We start from the raw sequence: 21975 nt of genomic DNA, 5'->3' as shown, positions 1-21975 counted from the left end.
TACCCACTGGCTAAAGGCAAATTTCCGCACATCTATCCTACATCTGTCTTTCCTCAATTTGAATTTATACCCTGTTATAACGGTATAAATTCTGAGCAAGAGGAAGAATCCCATCAGCATTGAGCATGCTCAAACCATTCAAGGCTTTATACACCTCTATCAGATCACCTATTAAGAAATATTGTTCAAGGTTTAGGCCTAAATGGTTGTCAAATGAACTAATGCGACTCGTAACAGAGAAGAAAAATGCATGGGATGCATATAAATTATCAAGCGACTCAGAAGCCTATGGCAGATATAAGTTAATCTGTAATCAGGTCACAAAGGAGGTTCGGCAGGCGAAGGCAGATTACGAGAAATCCTCGGCAAAAGATGCTAAGAAAAACAGCAAAGATTTCTTTACTTATATAAACTCTAAAAGGAAGGGGATGAATGTGATTGGTCCACTTGACATCCATGGTTCGACTGTTGATGATCCTGCTCAGATAGCAAACAAACTGAATGAGTATTTTGCATCTACATTCACATGTAAGGAATTATTAAGGTTTGAAAATGGCAGAAGGTTATCAAATTGTAGCAGGATATTTAATGATTTTGTAATAACTGAGCAAAGTGGAAGAGAAACGGTTGAAGTTAAACGTAAGAAAAGCACCTGGGGTGGATGGGATCTATCCAGTTCTATTAAAGGAGGCGGCAAAGCAACTAAGCAAAGCCTTAACCATAATTATGAGAGCATCCTTGGACTCAAGGGAGGTTCCCACGGACTGGAGATGTGCAAATGTATCCCAAATTCACAAAGGGGGATCGAAGGGGTGACACGAGTAATTACAGACCAGTTAGTTTAACTTCTGTTCCGGGTAAAATAATGGAGTCGCTGGTTAAAGATGCATTGCAGGATCATCTAGACAAGACTGCAGCAATAATTCAGACACAGCATGGGTTTGTTGAGGGACAGTCTTGTCTGACAAATTTGATAGGATATTATGATGTGGTTACAAAGGAACTGGATGCAAAAAATAATTTTGATATCATATATTTGGATTTCAGGAAAGCTTTTGACACTGTTACGCATGGAAGACTATTGTACAAATTGGAGCAGAATGGTATTAAGGGTAAGTTGCTACAATGGATAAAGGGATGGTTAAGTGCGAGAAGACAGAGGGTGGTAATCAATGGGTGCTGCTCTTCTTGGACTAATGTTATTAGTGGAGTCCCACAGAGTTCGGTGTTGGATCCACTGTTGTTTTGTATATTTATCAATGATATTGATGAAGGTATATCAGGCTTAGTGTCGAAGTTTGCAGATGGTACAAAGGTTGGCAGGGTTGTTAATGACAGTAATGGCAGTGTGCTACTGCAACAGGATCTAGATAATTTGGGCAGATGGGCTAAGAAGTGGCAACTGAAGTTTAACCTTGACAAATGCAAAGTTGCAAAGTACTGCATATGGGTAGAAGTAACCCCAGAGAAACGTACCAACTGTGTGGTACTACACTTAAGGTGGTAGAAAATGAAAAAGACCTGGGAGTCTTATTGTCCTTCTCCGTACTCGTTCCAGCAGCTCTACATCCTTCTTGAAATGAGGCCTCGAGACCTGTATACAGTACTCAAGGTGTGACCTGACCATTGCCTTATACAGGGGAATAATCACCTCCTTATCCCTGCTAGAAAAATTCCTGTATATCATTGACAAGACACCATGAGCTACTCTTGCAGCCTGTCTGCACTGCTCAGAGAACTTCATATCTGCCTGCACAATTACCCCCAGGTCCTTTTCATTCTCTACCACTGTCAGTGTAGTACCACAGAGTTGATACGTTGCTCTGGGTTGCTGTTTCCCATGTGTAGTACTTTACATTTGTCAATGTTAAACTTCATTTGCCACCTCTCAGCCCTTCTGCTCAACCTTTCCAGATCCTGTTGCAGCAGCATAGTGTCAGTAGTGTCCTTAAAACCCTGCCAACCTTTGTATCGTCTGCAAACTTGGACATTAAACTTGATATACCATCATCAATATTATTTATAAATACAGAAAACAATAATGGACCCAACACTGAACCCTGAGGGACTCCACTAATAACATTAGTCCACAATGAGCAGTGTCCATTGATTATCACTCTCTGTCTTCTCCCCCTTAACCACCCCTTTATCCATAGCAGCAATTTGCCTCCAATGCCAATTTGTGCAGCAGTTTTCCATGTACAACAGTATCAAAAGCCTTTCTAACATCCAAGTATATAATATCAAAGTTATTCCCTGCATCCAGTTCTTTTGTGATCATAGTATCCAATCCAATCTGCATCATAGAATCCAATCAGATATCCAATCCCTTAACAAAACCATGCTGTGTCCGAACTATAACTGAAGTCTTGTCTAGATGATCCTGCAGTGCTTCTTTAACCAGTGCCTCCATTAATTTTCCTGGAACAGAAGTTAAACTCACAGGTCTATAATTACTTGTGTCAGCCTTTGATCCTCCTTTGTGAATTGGGGTCACATTTGCACATCTCCAGTCTATGGGTACCTCCCCTGAGTCCAAGGAAGCTCTCATAATTATGGCTAAGGGTTTGCTTACTTCCTTGCTGCCTCCTTTATTATAACTGGATAGATCCCATCCACCCCAGGTGTCTTTCTTGTGTTTATCTTCAACAATTTCTCCTCCGCTTTACACTCAGTTATTACAAGATTATCTAGCTTACTGCCAGAGTTGAATACACCTCTGGCATTCCCCTTCCTGAATAACTCCTTATGTGTGAATGTAGATGCAAAATACTTGTTTAGTTTGTTAGCCACCTGAGCAGGATCATCAACGGTTGAACCATCAATATCCAGTGGCCCAATCTGATTCATCCCTTTCCTTCTAGAGTTTACATAGGTAAAGAACTCTTTTCTGTTTTTCTTTGCATCCTTTGCCAAGGATTTCTCATAATCTGCTTAATCTCCTTTGTGACTTGGTTACAGACAAGCTTATATCTATCATAGGCTTCCATGTCACCCATTAATTTATATATATCCCATGCATTTTTCTTCTCTGCCATGTCTCATTAGTTCATCTGACATCCATTTAGCCTAAACCTTGAACAATATTTCTTAGTTGGTATGTAAAGCCTAGTAGCTTCCAAGATAAATTCTTTGAATGCTTCTCATTTTGAATTTGCTGCTGGTAACATCATCAGTTGGTCCCACTGTATAGAATTTAAATACTGTCTCAGACCATTGTAGTCGCCTTTATGAAAGCAGAAACCCTTCCCTTTACCGCTGATGGTAGTTACCTCTTTGAGTAAATCCCACTCCAGCACACAGTGATCACTACCACCTAGTGGTTCCTTTATCTGCAGAATCTTAATGCATGAAGAATCACTACTGATAATCAGATCAAGAGTATTACTACCTCTAGTTGCCTGCCGAACATGTTGATGTAGAAAACAATCATCCAATAAATCCACAAAAGCCTTGTGTGTGAGTGACCAATCCACAAATTCCAGTCAATATCTGGGAAATTAAAATCCCTCATTATAAGACCTGATTTACTAGCCTACTATTTCCCTTTACAGTTTTTTATTATACTCATCAGAGTCATTAGGCCTATAGCACACTCCTACTCAATTTTGATCTCCCAGTGCTTATGTCACATCAAACTGACTCGACACTGCACTGTCCAACGATATCGACTGGCTTTGCTTTCTTGGATTTTATGTATTTCTTAACTAATAGCATAACCCCTCCTCCCTTCCTATCCTGTCTATCCTTTCTATACACATTGTACTTCTCAAATTCCAGTTCTGCATTCCTTATATCTTTGTGACACCACGTCTCTGATATCCCAACAATATCTGCCTTTGATGTTTTGAGCAATACCTCAAATTCATCAAATTTATTTACCAAACTCCTAGCATTGGTGTGCATGCAAGTATACATGCACCTGTTCCTATTCTTAGCTACCCTAACACAACCCATGTGTTTACTTGTACCACAATGACTCCCAGCAGTCTCTGAAATACCCTGCATCTTGTTTTCCAGGCTGCTGCTCATTCCAATAGAAAGCTTTGTTAATAGGTATTAATCTATTTATACATTTTACATTTTACGTATGTAAGATTGTGTAATTTTTGTTATTAGTAGAATAATATAAGGAGGCAAGCTTAAGCAGCATCAACCAAAAAAAAAAAACTTTAATCTCTTCAAACTTTAAATTAGCATTAGGTCTCACTCACTCAGTGAGGACAAATTTATCCACATATGTTCTGCACTTATATAATAATTTCTGTATAAGCTTTGCATTCCTTGTAATGCTAATTGGTCAGAGTAAAAATAACTTATCCAGCAACTGTAATTCGCCTACAATTGCAGAATGGATGGATGGATGGATGGATTCAGGTAATAATACCATTGCACTTAATGGACTCTAATTTGTTATATTATACTCATTATGTGTATTTTTCTGGAATATCATTTCATTTTGTGTTTGGAAGGTATAAACCAGATAATTGATGGAAGTGAGACAAAAGAACAACAACAACAAAAAAATATGGTAAAAGAAATTTCAAGCGGTGTGGAACAGGATTGTGATATGCTGCTAATAGCTCCAGTGAGTTACATTAGGTAATTTGGAAATAGAATTTTTAATGTTCATTCTATAGTTATCAGTTGCCATATACAGTGGATTCTGGTTATTTAGGCCACCGGTTAATCTGGGGTAGCTGTTTATTTGGGACAAATCTTAAAGAACAGAACCCAATCAAGAAAATTGGAAATAGAATTTTTAATGTTCATTCTATAGTTATCAGTTGCCATATACAGTGGATTCTGGTTATTTAGGCCACCGGTTAATCTGGGGTAGCTGTTTATTTGGGACAAATCTTAAAGAACAGAACCCAATCAAGAAAATTGTCAGGGTTTACTTGGCTCTTAATTGGGACAACATGCCGTTTAATCAGGGCAGGAGACTGCAGCACTTGAGATTACCATACGATTGTCTCTGACCATACTACATTGTCCAGTTGTATTTCTGGAGGTCACAATTAGCAGTTTCCGATTTATTAGGCTTTTCTGTTAGTGCAATCTATTATAAATGGATAGTAAACTTGATCTTATTGAATTTGTGATAATACCGACACATGGAATTCTTTGAGTGTTTACATTATTATGGTGAAATGTTTACACTTCCGTGAAATCTTCAATCATATAAAAAATTTTCAGAATCTTCTCTTTATTCCTATTTTTTAAGCTTCACAACTTGTTACTCCGTTCTCACTTGCACGTATCGTGTTACTTGCGATTTGTGTGTGCCGTGTTCTTTGTTATTGATTGCTTATCTTTTTTACTGTTTTAAATTTTAACCCCCACCCACAAATGTTAGTGAACAGAAATATCAACTAGTTAGTATGTACATATTACAGTACGTATTAATTAAGATATGCACGTAAGCGTAAATTTATTTTTATTTTACTAACCTATGGAAAATATTCTTCCAGTTTTCACGTATCATTTAATTGTTTTTAATTGGTAAGGTAATAAAGTGTAAATTTGTACTTAATATATCTTTACTTTTATAGCCTGTGGATAATATTCTTCCTATTTTCGCTAATTAGAATCTCTGTTTAATAGAATTAAAATTCAATTCACAAACATGATCACAATGACCAGTGCTTATACATATCGTATAGTGAATGGTATTTTACTGTGGTGAGTCCATCGTAAAGTGATGTGATCATACGGAAAATCAATCGTAAAGCTGTATTTTTAACTATTTATGTGAAACTTCTCATAATAGGGGCAGACACTTAATCGGGCCAAACTGCACTAGTCTCGATGTTGTCCAAATAACCGGAATCGACTGTGTTTTAATCTGGTGTGAGACCGAACAAACTAAATTCCTGAAATCTATTCATAATGATTGCTATATATGCCTCTGGATTAGGGTTGACATACGTCCCATATATACGGGAATGTCATCGTATTGAGGGCTTGTCCCATATTTCTTAAAAAGGCGATCAAATGTAAGATAATTAGCGTAAAAGTAATTGAACATGTGAATGCTCATTCACGTGGCGTCAATACTGTTGAGGCTATTCTTCAGGTTTTTTGTAATTATAACTTAAACTGTGCAGAATTTTACAAGTTTTTTAAAAATGAGAAAGCCCTCCTCAAAAATGTGAAATGCTCAGAGAAGTATGACTGGTATGACAAAAAATAAAATAAAACTGCAACTTTAATTTGTTTAGAATTTATTTTCTTGCTACAATTACAATTAAATTTTAGTACAGTTTCTTTTGTGTCATTAAAGATACTGTGAAGCAGGAATCTTGTCTTTGGTTTTAATCAACTACCTCCCCCCCACGCCCAAGGACACCACATGTCCTGTATTGGGTTGGCAAACTTATGGTGACCCTACTCTGGATCCATGCTTTCTCCTTGGCTTTAATGTTATAACAAGCCCTTTGATGAATTCATCAGAAGCTAAAAATTAAATTTTATATGCTACACGAGTTTGTATTCCGTTTAGGCCAGTGTTTTAGTTTCATTCCCAGTTAGGAATAAATTTTAAAAATTCCTCTTTCTAACAATACAATTAGTTGGCATATTCAAGAAATATCATCTGATATTAAACAAGAAGTATTCGCTTGTATTGCAGATCAGAGAATGTTTGCGTTGCAAAAGATGACACTACTGATACCAGCAGTAAAGCTGTTGGCTTTTATTAAATTTTTTTTGAATGGAAAAAAAGAGCAAATGTTTCTGTTGCACGAAATTGGCCAAAACAACTGGTTGCATTGAATGGATCCATCTGTATTGTTTATGCAGGAAGACTCATTGGTCGTTACTCCAGTTTTATATAGAGAGGTCTTGAATGTTCTTGTTCAAACAATCAAAAATTTATATAATAATAATTATAATTTATTCCATATAATATGTGGAATTTTGGCACAGAAGAAATCTATCATATTTCTTCCCTGAACCATTTCCCAGTTTCTACATGTCACAACCTGGCCAATCAAATCTATTTATTTTGCCTCATTCCTCCTTGCCTTTGTTTGTTACATTTATACAAATCTATTTGTCAGTTCCTTGAGCTAAGTATCTCTTTCCTTCCCTACCTTTCTCACTGGAAACACTTCACAGGGCTTTCAACTGCCATTTATGATTCATTCTGGTTAAGGACACTCCTTTTTCTGGGAAACATAGAACCAAAACTCATTAAGTTACTTATTTTCCACTATCTAAAGTCTATTCTTATCCTACCAATTGCCTTAATCATTCTGCTATTTTCATTTCAAAAGCTTGTTTCCAAAATTTCCTATGTAAATCTAAGCAGATGCCTTTAGAGAATTTTTAGTGTGAACCCCTGGGGGTGGGGTTCACAAACCACCAGTTGGGAACCACTGATGTAAGGGAATCTGATTATAATGTGTTGCTTTCTGCATGGTGAAGTGTGTTGTTTGTCAAAAAAGATAATTCTTTCATGCATAGAAATTACTGAAGTGCTTTTATTTTTTACTAGAATCAATTTAATTATTATAAATGGCCATAAGAACTTGCATTTCCATCTGATTTCTTCAATAATTTAAACAAATTAGATATATGAAATGTAAGGTGAAAATGAAGTTAAACTTTTGCTTTTAGAGAAATTAGTATGTAGAAAAGAGATGGTGCACAGAATAATTTACAAATGTTCCTTTTGGCATGGGTAAAGTAAATTTTAATGAAGAAATATATCAAATTATTTTAGAACCAGTTTACCCCTTTATTTGAAAAATTTCAACACTATCCTGCTTTGGATGGAGGAGGGGGGATAAAAATAAAATTCAGTTAGGTAAGAGATCCATATGTGCAAAAGAGAAATATATATTGCATCTGAAAGTAAAAGAATTGATTCGGTTAAAAAAAAAAATCAAAAATTAGAAATATAATTTAACAAAGATAATATTGAGTTTTGGCTGGGGTGCCTCCGTAGCCAGGTGGGCAGGAGCAGTAGTGCATAGCACATGCTTCTTGATTAGACCGGGGTTCGAGCCCGTGCCCATCAAATACGGAGGATGCGGTAGGTCAGGGAATGACCACCGCATATTCCCAGCCTGGATAAAGGGTGAGGGTTAGCATCAGGAAGGACATCCAGCCGTAAAAATTGCATGCCAAAACAATAAAAAAAAAACGCTGACCCCATATAATAATGGGAAATGGCGAGGACAAAAAAAAATAATAATATTGAGTTTTGGCTGAGTACTGAAAACAAATATCACAATTTTATACAGAGGCAGTAGAAATTTTGCTTCCATTTCCAAAATCATATTTATCCAAATTTGCATTTTCAGCATTAAATGAACTAAATTGAAAAAATGAGTCTTTTAAATCAGGCACAAATTTCACAGTTTAAGTGAATTAAAATTAAAAATTATGGATTTTAACTGTTCTATAAAATGTATTCGTTTATGTGAATATAAAATTTTGATCTTAATTTTTTTAGCTTTGGTTTTTAGTGAAAAATTGATTCCATTTAAAAGAGCTTTTTTAGTTTTTAGATTTTTTTAGTTTTCATGCCCATATTATTTACTTACTTCTTATCTCTACAACTTTTCTTTACTTGCTTCTCTTATCTCTACCACTTAACTAAAACATACATATATAAACATACATAATTTAAATATTATATATAGAACTTTGATTATTCTATTATATAAAGCAGAGGTTGTGCGACATCCTGAATATTGCATATAGTCTTGGAGATGTCGTTTTAAGAAAGATATGGGCCTGTGAACAGGATGCAGCAAAGAGCAATGAGTTTGGTTGCACAAAGGGGTATTCTTATCAAGAAAAAGGAGAGACTTGTTCTGTGAATTAGTGTTGAAGCCAGGTAACTTCATAGGATGACTATATCGAGTTTTTTAAGGCAGACTGCAATATTGCAACCCTCTAAAATAATGAATGAATTTGTGACCACACCCCATCCTTTCCCCATGAATAAGACATGATTTTATTTGAGTTAGAATTGGTAAAAAAATAAATATATCACTTTTGATTATAATGATTACACTTTAATCAAAGCAAATTGTGAAACTTCATTGACATCTTGAAAAATAACCAGATAGAGTATAGGGAAAGTTCATTTCAAAATAGCATCCTAGGACATAAATTTAACATGTTCACTGCCTTTGCACATGTGAATATAAAATGGCACTATAAGTGATACATTGCAACATGAGTTCAAACAGCACCCAAGAGCTGTGCAGTAACACATATGAGCAGTCAACCAACAAGTGGACTAAACATAAAAGCACATTAAATTAACAAGTACTCGGTATTGCCATGCTGAATGCTTTGTAACAATGCTTGGCTTTTGTATAATCGCCTGGCAGTTTTATTTGTTCTCTGCTTGTGTTGATGTTAGTTTATTGCATGAATAAACTTTTTCTTAAAATTTTAAGATTTGTTCTGATTTACAGCTCAGTACAAAAGTAAGTGTTCACTTTTAGCAAAAATTCCAAACTTTGGTTGAAAATTAAGTCTTTACAATGCTGTGTATGTTGGAACGTTGATTTTTCCACCCTTAACATTCCAAAAAATTGCAGCCATTGAATGCATTTTCTTAAATTTAGATGGCAGCGAGCATGTTAAGGAATAAAATATTGTTAGCAGTTAATACAATCCTTGTGATTCTGTGAACCACTAACAATGGGTGATTTTAAAGAATAACCCTGAACTCTGCATTGATGGCCACTTGTCACCCTTAATTATAAAACTTCCTTAAATTACTTAGCAATCGCTTATCACTGCAGTACTCACCTCTAAATCAGTAATTAAAAAAGTGAAATCATAGAAGGTGAAAAAGAATTAAAATTGAATATTTAAAACATGCCCTAAGGAAGAAAGAAGTGCACAACTTCCTTCTTCCCAGGTTGTCATCTATAAAAAATCGGAATTGTGTATTAAAAAACCAACGATTATGATTTTTTATAGACAACAACCTGGAAAAAAGTTGTGCACTTCTTTCTTCCTTAGGGAATGTTTTAAATAGTTAATTTTAATTCTTTTTCACCTTTCATCTTCTATGATTTCACTTTTTTAATTATGGATTTAGAGGCAAGTACTTAAGTGATTAAGCTATTGCTAAATAATTTAATGAAAAACTTATAAAACTTCCATAAATTACAGTTCCTTGGGTAACCCTGATACTACATAATACTTATGTTCATAATTTATCATCACATTCACTCATTCCAGTTGAAATGGAAATTTTGAATTTAAGCTTAAATTGTAATATTCCAGCAAATGTCTCTTTTTCACAAAGTCATGAGTAACACGAAGTTTGCTTAGTTTGAATTTAAAGAAATATGCATTTCTATTCAAAAATATTAAACCTTGATGTGTTCTCCTATCTCATTAACCCATCCATCTGTATCCCAACAACAACAACTTACAACCATAAATTTGTTATGTAAAAATTCTCAAATTATCATTTAACATGCAGGTAAAGGAGGCATTATCAATGGTGGAGACACTTATCTTTGTCTGTACAACAACCCTATGCCCCTATTAACTTTAGCTATAGCAACTTTCTCATGACCAACAATCTCCTGTTTTGACATAGCCTTAGCTCCCCATCCAGCCCATTTAGTATTTGACCATTTAACCTTTTGGCAAGACCAACTGTTTGAAAGTAATGCAATATCAGAGAAACATATTTTAAAGGTAACTTTGTTCTGCTATGAGAATTAAGACTTGTATTACTATGCATTTTAATTCCTGCTGACTACAAAAGCGGACTAAATAACAAGAAATATCACAATTTTTTGCATGGATTCTTAAAAACAATTGCAATCGCTGACACCAAGTGCCAGGTTGCTTTCTTAATATTCCCAGATTGTATTTTTTTTATTATTTTTTTGTAAAATGTGTCATATTTTAAAGAAGTGCAGGATTGTACAGAGTTTATAGGATTGGCCCAAGAAGCACCTGTCTAACAATGTATGCTACTAATAACAATAATGTCTTCTAGTTCTCTGCCCTCAGGCAAGTTCAGGACTCCATTGATGCCATGCTTCACTCACTATCTTGTGCTTTCCTTTTAAATCCTGCATAATTTTCTCTTCCCATCCAATTCATCATTCCAATTCTCCTTCTCCCAACAGCTCTCTTTCTCGGTTACTTTCCTCAACATGCTTTCTATTCTCAATACGTGTCCTATAAAGTTCTTTTGTCTTCTTTTTGGTTCTTTTACTAACGTTCTCTCTTTATCTACTTTCCTCAAAACTTCCTCATTACTCACCCTTTCCGTTCTTCCCCACGCCCACATCTCAAATGCTTCTAGCTGTCTAATCTCCTCTCTTACCAGTGTCCATGTCTCTGGGCCATATAGTACAACAGTCCATATTGTTTTCACCATTTTCTTTCTTAATTCCTTCTTGAAATTTCTTCTTAATAGTTCTTCTCTATTACTAAATGCCTCTTTGCCCATTGCAATTCATGTTTTATAATTTCAAAACAAGAATTGCAATTGCTTTTCCCATTTTCTGCCATTATGCTTCCCAAGTATCTGTATCTGTTCCAATATTATTCCATCTAATTTTACATCGATTCTTTTTACTAGCCACTTTGAAATTAACATTATCTTGGTGTTCTTGCTGTTAATCTTCATATTGTTCTCCTTTACTTTGCTGTTCAAGATATTCAAGGAACTCTGTAATTCTTCCTCATAATTAGCAATTAATAATATAGTAGTACCTGTAGTATACATAATAATATGTACAACTACTATATTTGTAAGGTACTTTTTGTACCTTACAAAAAGAACTAGGCACCTCCGTAGCCAAGTGGGCAGGAGCAGCAGTGTGTAGCACATGCTTCTTGATTAGACCAGGGTCAGGGAATGACCACCGCATATCCCTGGAGCAATATGGCCTTAGTTGCTAAATACTCGTAAAAAAAAGAACAAAAAGAACTCATTTAGCCAACTTGAGAATTTTTTTTTTACTTGTATTTGAATATAATTCCAGTTTCAGTTAGATTTGAACTAACTGCATATAATTTAGTATCGATTCATACTAATTTAAAAAAAAAAAAAAAAAGACTAAGACATGTTTAGCATTAGCAGGGCACATGATGGAAGAAAGCAAGCTTATCAGCCAAAAAAAAAAAAAAAAAAAACACAGACCCTTCTCATTTCACCCATCCACTCACTCCAAATGTTTGTCTAGTTCTGCCTTGAATCTGTTTAAGCTATCAATTTCTACAACGACAGATGGAAGTTTTTTTCCAGCAAACAACCACCCACTGACTACAGGCAAACTTCCACACATCTATCCTACAACTGTCTTTCCTCAATTTGAATTTATGCCCTCTCGGGCAATTATTCTGAGCAAGAGGAAGAATCCCATCAGCATTGAGCATGCTCAAACCATTCAATCAGACCACTTCGCAGGTGCCTAGTCTCCAGACACTAATTTGCAAAACTTAAGCCTTTATTTGTAAGAGCAACCCTTTATTCCATTCACTAATCTTGTTGCCCTTCTCTCTACTTGTTCCAACAGCTCTACATCCTTCTTAAGATGAGGCCTCCAGACCTGTATACAATACTCAAGGTGTGGACTGACCATGGCCTTATACGAGGGGATAATCACCTCCTTACCCCTGCTAGAAAAATTCCTGTATATATCATTGACAAGACACCATGAGCTACTCTTGCAGACCGTCTGCACCTCTCAGAAAGATGCCTCCGTAGCCAGGTGGGCAGGAGCAGCAGTGCGTAGCACATGCTTCTTGATTAGACCGGGGTCCGAGCCCGTGACCACCAAATGCGGAAAGGTCAGGGAATGACCACCACATATCCCCGGAGCAATATAGCCTTAGTTGCTAATAATCCTAAAAAAAAAAAAAAAAAAACCAAATAAAATAACTTCTCAGAAAACTTCATATCTACCTGCACAATTACCCCCAGGTAATTTTCACTCTCCACTACTGTCAGTGTAGTACCACACAGTTGATACGTTGCTCTGGTGTTATTGCTTCCCATATGCAGTACTTTACATTTGTTAATATTAAACTTCAGTTGCCACCTCTCAGCCCATCTGCTCAACTTTTCTAGATCCTGTTGCAACAGCTTAGTGTCATTAACAACGGTGCCGACCTTTGTATCGTCTGCAAACTTGGACATTAAGCCTGATATACCATCATCAATATCATTGATGAATACAGAAAACAATGGACCCAACACTGAACCCTGGGGGACTCCACTAATAACATTAGTCCACAAAGAGCAGTGTCCATTGATTACCACTCTGTCTTCTCCCACTCAACCATCCCTTTATCCATAGCAGCAATTTGCCTCCAATGCCACACTGCTCCGATTTGTGCAGCAGTCTTCCATGTACAACAGTATAAAAAGTCTTTCTAAGATCCAAATATATGATATCAAAATTATTCTTTGCATCCAGTTCCTTTGTGACTACATCATAGTATCTAATCAAATTGTCAGATAAGACTTTCCCTTAACAAACTCATGCTGTGTCCAAGCTATAACTGAAGTCTTGTCTAGATGATCCTGCAATGCTTCTTTAACCAGTGCCTCCATTAATTTCCCTGGAACAGAAGTTAAACTAACAGGTCTGTAATTATCTTTGTCTCCCCTCGATCCTCCTTTGTGGATTGGGGTCACATTTGCACATCTCCAGTCCATGGGTACCTCCCCTGAGTCAAAGAAAGTTCTCATAATTATGTCTAAGGGTTTGCTTACTTCCTTTGCTGCCTCCTTTAATATAACTGGATAGATTCCATCTACCCCAGGTGCCTTTCTTATGTTTATCTTTAACAATTTCTCCTCCACTTTACTCTCAGTTATTACAAGATTATCTAGCTTACTGCCAGATTTTATTACTTCTGGCATTCCCCTCCCTGAATATCTCCTCGTCCATGAATGTAGATGCAAAATATTCATTCAGTTTGTTAGCTACCTGAGCAGGATCATGAACAGTTGAACCATTAATATCAAGTGGACTAATCTGATTCATCCCCTTCCTTCTAGAGTTTACATAAGTAAAGAACTTGTTGCTGTTTTTCTTTGCATCCTTTGCCAAAGATTTCTCCTAATCTACTGTTGCCTGCCTAACCTCCTTTGTGACTTGGTTACAGACCAGCTTATATCTATCATAGGCTTCTGTGTCACCTGTTAATTTATATGTATCCCATGCATTTTTTTTCTCTGCCACATGTCTAATTAGTTCATCTGACATCCATTTAGGCCTAAATCTTGAACAATATTTCTTAGTTGGTATGAAAAAAGTACTTGTATACAAAAGTACTGGTATAATAATTTTATGTACTCATAACTGTCAGATCTACCATTGATAAGAAGAGAAAGCTTTCTATATTTATGCGATGTTATCATTACTTTTTTCTGGAGCGGTTTGAAATGGTAATAACCTGATATCTTATATTCATGTGATTATTGTAATTTATGAACACATGGGCTTGAACTATCAACTCTAAATGTTATTACAGTATTACTAGAACTTATGAAATTTCAGCTGAAAATATATTTTTATTATTATTTTTTTTTTACTTCCATTATTTGTATAGTAAATTTAATTGTAATTGCTTGTAGTGCACAGGCATTTCCAGATAGTGGTAAGTGATTCTCACTTAGGACTTCTGACATTTCCATTTCATCCTTTTTTTAAATTGTTTTTTCTATCTATCCATCCATCCATCCCACAGAGAAGTTTACAACTAATCATATTGACAAGAATATAATCGTTCCATTTTCAGTATAGATTTGGTTTAAAACTATGAAGCCGTATGTAAACATCATGAATTCGGTAAATATTATATAGAATTATTATACAATAACTTCTGGAGTTTACAGCCTTATCTCTCAATATAAGAAACAAATTGAAGTTTTGTGATTTAACATATATTCAAGAATGTTATATTTGAACGACTTTGCCACCAAATTCATGATGACTATTTATTAATATCCATGAAGCGCAAGGCAGTCATTCATCCAATGCTTCACTAATCTATCATATTGCATCCCATCAGTGTCACTGTAGATAAATGATTACTTTACATACAGAAATGTAATTCTGATGCTGCATTATGGGAGAATATCAATATGTACATAATCTCCGATGTAGTCCATGTTCTAGTAAATCAGTGATCAGTTTGATAAATTTGAAACCACAGCTTGTACATGCATTAGACAGTGTAATGGATGGCCTTATATCAATACATGTACTGCTGAAATCTTTACTGTGGTAGAAGAAGAGAACAAAAATGTAAAGGGTAGTACTGCATTTCTGTTCTCTTCTGCCGTAGCAAAGACTTTAGTACATATGTTATTTCTCATCAGATGGATATGCCTACCCATTGTGTGAAATGCTCTTCATAAAACACTTGCCATGTTTCCTTATAACATTTCCCATGTTTAAACTCTTCAAACAGGTGACTAGTGCATAGCTTGACTTTGAACAATTTTCTTGCTAAGTGGAAGGGGTTATTCTAACAACCTGTGTGCAGTTGATGCATATGTCATTGTCAAACAGTGTGCGCACGCATGCATGCACACGCACACACAGTTAATTGGTGAGAATCAAACTTGCATTCCAATCAGAAATCTACAAAATTGACAGTTTGGTATGTTTTCATCATTGACCTGTGCTTTTATGTGGAACTAATGGCACAAAGACCAAAAATGTGTATTATTGCAGTGGCATATGTGTACTCCACAAGTTATCTACACAGGTCATACCTGGCAGGGTAATTTCCCACCACTTTTCATGTACATGGCTTCTGCATTTCCTACACTTAAACCAGCAGATTTCTACTTATGGAGATACCAAGGCCATAATTTATAAAGGGTTCACACAACTGTACCAGAACTGAAAACAGCTTCAGTTAGAGAGGTGACAAACAAATGATATTTCATTAGCTAATTACAAATGGAACATCAGCTTCATTAGCGATCTGTGGTACATAGTCTTTTGGGAGGAGGCACCACCAGTGGTTCCCACAATAGCCTTAGTAGCTAATGCACCAATAAAATCAAAACAAACGTGGTTCCCACAACTGCACCATAAGTACTCTTGCTTTTACAGAGTACATACAGTACTCTGTGAAAGCCAGACAAAAGTATTGTGTGTGGTATGTGAGAAGTATTATGTTGGGTTCTGTGGTTGTGGCTTGGCTTTTGGCTGCAGGACCCCAAATGGGCCCCATGTTGCCTGTACATACCACTAGTAGGTAAGCCAGGCTGCCCATTATTCTCTGGCAGGTCCTGCCACCTAATTGCCTGAGCTTTCAGTGAAGAGACCTAAAAAAAAATAAGAGATTGGGGGAGCATGAAAGTTAGGTGGGGGAATAGTAAGAACCATTGAGATGTAGAGGAAGGCGTCCTCAAAATTATTAGTTGGAGTAAAATCCACTAGGTGGGTGGGGAAGGGAATGGGAGTCAAAAGATACCAGACAAAAGCCTGGTATTGATTACTACTTGGTGCACGTAATGGTCGAGAAGCAAGGTCCTTTTCTGTGGTTTAGTCACTTCCAAGTAACTGTCACAGTTGAAGATGTGCAGGTCACGGTTGGGAGAACAAGTCCCCTCAGTTGCTTAGTCATGTCCAGGTATTTGTCACAATTGGAGGTTCTCAGTCTGTGTCTTGTTTAGAGGTTTTAGTTACATCAAGATATTTAATCACATCCAGGCGTTTATCACAATTGGTAGGTCTCGACATTGGCAGTTGGATGTATATTATTCGCTATTCAGTGATTGCTCTTTGGCATGTATGTTCCTGAGATGGAAATTAGGATTGTTTCCCCATCTTGTAAAGAGCTCCTGAGCAAAATTTGCAAATGCCGTATATTCCCGTATGCTGTCCAGTAGGTAGAATTCCTGATTTCTGGGTAAGTACATGATTTTGGTGATTAATATAGAACGAAGGTCCTCGTTTAGGGAGCAATCATACATAAGATGGTGCCAGCTTTCCAACTCCCTACAAGCACAAGATGAATCTTCAATGATGCCCAGTGATGTTAACTTGGCTTTAATGGATCCATGGCCAGGAAGTAGGTACGTTACATACAAACCTGGTGAGAACCATGACAGAGGTCTGGGGAAGATCATGCTTACATTTGGCAAGAATTTTTGGACAGTTTTATCCTTTGTAGAATTTGACCACCTGCTCTGCCACTCCTACTGCAGGTGTTTAGTAGGTGTTGCTTTTCTTCCTTACATCCATTAGCCGGGTTGTTTGTATAGTTGAGGATGGTATGTGAAACTCCTTTTGAGAGCTGGTATAGCAATCCCCTTCTGACCACCTCTAAATCAAGGGGCAGAGCACCTGCCAGAATCTGAAGAGTGTGGGTGCTGACTGTACAGAAGGCGTAGCTAGTATCAAGAAGGAGCCACTGAATGGTATCTAGTATTTTCCTGTTGGGAGCCATAACAGCTTTGGTGAACCAGATTCCTGAAGCATATGTAATACTAGGTATAAAAACAGCCTTATAGAAGAGCATTACTCCCTAACCAAGTGGTCAGGAGCGGGAGTGCAGTAGCACACGCTCTTTGAGTAGACCGGGGTTCAAGCCCCTGACTGCTGAATACAGTCGATCTGCCAACCCGCACTGGACCAGCGTGGCAGATTGTGGTCCATTTCCCTCAGCATGAATTGTTGAGGAGGCTTCCATCCTGCAGTGGGTTGATAATGGCTGCACTTTACTTTTACTTTATTACTCCAAGGTACTTAATTTGCATTGACAATTTAATGGTCTTTCCATCTATTTTTATTGGTGGTGGTCTTCCAGTATTTAGTTTGCCTTTCAAGAGTATAGAGTTAGTTTTGATTGGAGATATTTGAAGGTTATTCTCTTTTGCCCAGCTTTGGAGAATGCAAAGGGCATGATTAGCAAGGGTCTCAAGCCTAGCCCTGGAGTCTGCAGCCACAGTAATGATAAGGTCATCAGCATATCCTTGAGGTTGTCACAGACATTCTCTCAGATATGCCAGACAAACTGTGCTTGCTACCTGGGAGTCTGAAACGCTGATGGAACTGATATTCGGGTGACACTTAAGTCAAGTGGACCCAATTTCGGCGAAGTCCGGACGGTCAGTGGCAGCCAGATCCTCTGCTTGCACCTTCACAATGGTGAGCCTGTTAGTAATCCTGGGTATAACCTCCATGCACAGGTACATGGTGGGTGACCGCCCAGGTGTGAACCAACATAAACAGGGGTCGAGGTGTGGCGCCCACACCACATGGAGGAATGCCGCCCCTGTATATTACCAGACAGTACTAGCTAGTAGATGACTCTCATCAACCAGTGCAATACCACCACTTTGCTTATTGGAGGCTTGAAGTGGTGGAACCCATGTTTAGTCTCTAGAGCTAAGTTCCAGTCAACCCTTCCTCATCTCTACCATCATGAAGTATGATTGATGCCTTTTGAAGTTATGATGAACATCGTGGCAAGATCCAATATTCTTTACATTTCGAGGGTACAGCTCTAAAACGGTGTTCGTAGGCCGGCCGCTAGTTAGTACACCGAACCGAACCTATTGGTAACTCTCTAGGGGGCTTCCGGATCAGCTAGTGTATAATCTTGCTATCTCTACTCTGCCAGATAGTGACTGGAGGGAGTCCGAGTAGTGTGTATGCGGGGAGCATTGTCGAGGCCACGTTATGTCAAGGATCTGGGTATATTCTTACCGTGTGTACGCCATATCCAAAAATTTCATTACTTCATACAGCATGTCCCACCCACTTCTTCTTACAATTGATTACACCATGAATTGTCAAACTACTAGAGCAAGCTTATCTGCAAAAAAGATCTAAACCTCTCAAGCACTTCCTAATTAATTTCACAAATATACGTGGTCTCAATTCTAATCTCAACGATGTCCATTTCCACTTGCAGTCTGCCAAACCCCATGTGCTTTTTCTGACAGAATCTCAGTTATCGGTTGATTCAACTACTGCTCATCTCAGATGCCCAAATTATTCGCTGTATGATTCTTTTCTCCTCAAAGGTGGTACTTGTGCATATGTCCGTTCTGATATTCCCTGTCAGAGACTTGGCAATTTGGAATCTCCTTTATTCGATCTTCTCTGGCTTAAAATCTCTCTACCTCATTGTGTCAAATTCATATGTTGTCTCTACCGTTCTTCCAACTCCACTAATCACTTGGAGCTCTTTGACTTCCTCTCTTTGCAACTTGACTTTCTCCAGTCCAACTTTCCTAACAGTGAGGTAATTTTCCTTGGTGATTTTAAAGTTCACAACTCCAGCTGGCTTCCATTTTCTAGTCACACCGACCCAGCAGGTCGAGATGCTGAGGCTTTTGCAATTACTAATGACCTAGCACAGATTGTTCTACCTACAAGAATACCGGACAATCCTAATCATACAGCCAATACGCTTGATCTTTTTCTCACAAACAACCCTTCTAAGTACAAGGTCGAAGTCAGAGGTCCTTTAGGCACTTCAGATCACAACTTGGTGATTGTCTCTTCTCCGATGGAACCTTTATCTCATGGCTATTCCCAACCTCGTATTGTTTGGCATTACAAGAATGCAAAATGGGATGACCTGCGATACTTCTTTTCTTATTTTCCTTGGTCTGATTACTGTTTCAAAACTTCAGATGTCAACGTTTGCTCAGATCGTGTCAGTGAAATTATTCTTGCAGGAATGGAATCCTTTATCCCACACTCCACTTTCAAATCTCGTCCTTTATCTAAACCTTGGTTTTCCAATAAATGTGCTAAGGCTGTCCAAGAGAAGAATGTTGCATATCGTAATTGGCTTGTTTCTAATTCTTCAGTTTCATTTTCTGCCTACACCAAAGCTAGCAACAATTGTAAAGCAGTTATTAATCAGTCCAAACTAGAGTTTGAACAGGCTAAGAGTAGAAAACTTGCTTCTTGCCCTAATGGTAACCGAGCATTCTGGTCTCTTGCCAAAGCTATTGGCCGCAACTTTTATCCATCTCTGCTCCCACCTCTGTCCAAACCAGATGGTTCTGTTGTCGCTTCAGCCAAGGATAAAGCTGACCTGCTAGCATCCCATTTTTCTTCCAACTCGTGTATTAATGATCTTGGTAAAACAACTCCCACCATTCCCAACACGCTCCATTCAATGCCCCCTGTGGTCTTCCGTCAAAAGGATGTCAGAAGGATTTTGACGAATCTGTTGCTAACAAAGCTCCAGGTCCCGATGGTATTTCTCCACTTGTTCTCAAAACCTATGCTCCTGAACTTACTCCTATTCTTTGCCGCCTTTTTTCACTTTCTTATTCCAAAGGTGTTTTTCCTTCTGTTTGGAAATTTGCTCATATCCAGCCAGTTCCTAAAAAGGGTGACAAATCCCTCCCATCCAATTATTGTCCCATTGCAATTACTTCTACTCTTTCTAAAGTAATGGAGAAATCTATTAACCACCAACTCTTAAACTACCTAGAAACCTTCCATCTGATCAATGATCGCCAGTATGGATTCCGTCAGTGTCGATCCACTGGTGATATTCTGGCTTATGTTACCCATTTATGGACTAATTCAATGGAAAGGTTCAGTGAAACACAAGTAGTTGCTCTTGACATCTCAAAGGCTTTCGATCGTGTTTGGCATAAAGTTCTTCTAAACAAGCTTCCATCTTATGGTTTGCCAACTGTTTTTAGTAATTGGTTATCCAGTTTTCTCTCTGATCGCTCACTGAGGGTGATGGTAGATGGCTCTCTGTCTTCTAACTTCTCCACTAATGCCGGTTTTCCCCAAGGTTCAGTTCTTTCCCCCACTCTTTTCCTCTCTTATATTAATGACCTTCTTCCATTGACTGGAAATCCTATCCATAGTTTTGTCGATGATAGCACATTGCATTCCACTTTCCATTTTGAGAAACCTTGTCCTGCTCATTCCACTTTCCATTTTGAGAAACCCTTGTCCTGCTCAATCAGCTTCAACTTCTCGAAAATCTGCTACCAATTCCTTAAATGCCGATCTTCGGGTAATTCTCCAGTGGGGCAAAGACAACTTAGTTGATTTCAACCCTTCTAAAACTCAGTCTTGTCTTATATCTCGCAAAAAGGATTCTTCTGCTCCTATGCTTATCTTTAGTGACACTCTTATTTCTAGGCAAAATGATATATCTCTTTTGGGGATTACCCTGACTTCTAATCTCTCTTGGCACAAGCACATTACAAATATTGCTTCCTCTGCATCTAAAAAAAACTTGGTTTTCTCTTTTGCTCTCAATGTTACTTTTCTTCCAAACAGCTGCTCACTCTGTATAAATCGCAAAACCGCCGTGCCATGGTATATTGTTCCCACATGTGAGGTGGTGCCCCCAAAACCTCTCTCAGGCTTCTCGATTCCATTCAGAAGAGGGCAGTTAGGTTAATTAATGATTCTTCTTTAACAGTCTCTCCACTCACTGTCTCATAGATGTACTGTTTCTGCTGCATGCCTCTTCTACGGATACTTCCATGGGCACTGTTCTTCTGAATTGGCTTCTATAATTCCTGCTCTCTCTTTCAAAACAGTCCGAACACGTGCCACTAGCAGCCAACATCCATTTACTGTCCAACTCAAAACTCACAGAACCAACTTTTCATCTTCCTCGTTTATTCATTCAACTGCGCCGTTTTCTGGAACAACCTTCCTTCATACGTATTTCCTGAAAATTGCAGTCTACAGAAGTTCAAGTCCAATGTCAACAAATATCTTCTTTCGTCTTCTCACCTCCAACCCAAGCACAGTACTAAGTACTATAGGTTCTAATACCTCTCGTGTTTGGGGTTTACATTAAAAAAAAAAAAAAAATATGGTTGAGATTTGACCTCTCACAGATCAGTGTTGAGGAAGTCATCCAAGACAATATTCCATAATAAAGGTCCCAGGACTGAACACCACGGGCAATTGCAGAAGATGATTCTGGAGATTTTGTGATATGGAGCATTAACTATAACAGATATGTTGGAGAGATATGATTTGATGGTCT

At 37.6% G+C, this 21975-nt stretch overlaps 1 protein-coding gene across 1 annotated transcript in view; it reads left to right on the top strand.

Moving 5' to 3' along the window:
* The window catches only part of LOC150084849 (26S proteasome non-ATPase regulatory subunit 8-like), a 72558-nt gene that overhangs the window by 858 nt on the left and 49725 nt on the right, over positions 1 to 21975 (top strand). The gene's annotated exons all lie outside the window — the stretch shown is intronic.

The sequence above is a fragment of the Mastigoproctus giganteus genome, chromosome 6 (assembly GCF_048544385.1).
Source record: "Mastigoproctus giganteus isolate SK-2022 chromosome 6, ASM4854438v1, whole genome shotgun sequence".
NCBI classification, from domain to species: domain Eukaryota; kingdom Metazoa; phylum Arthropoda; class Arachnida; order Uropygi; family Thelyphonidae; genus Mastigoproctus; species Mastigoproctus giganteus.
This window is presented reverse-complemented; position numbering and strand designations above follow the sequence as displayed.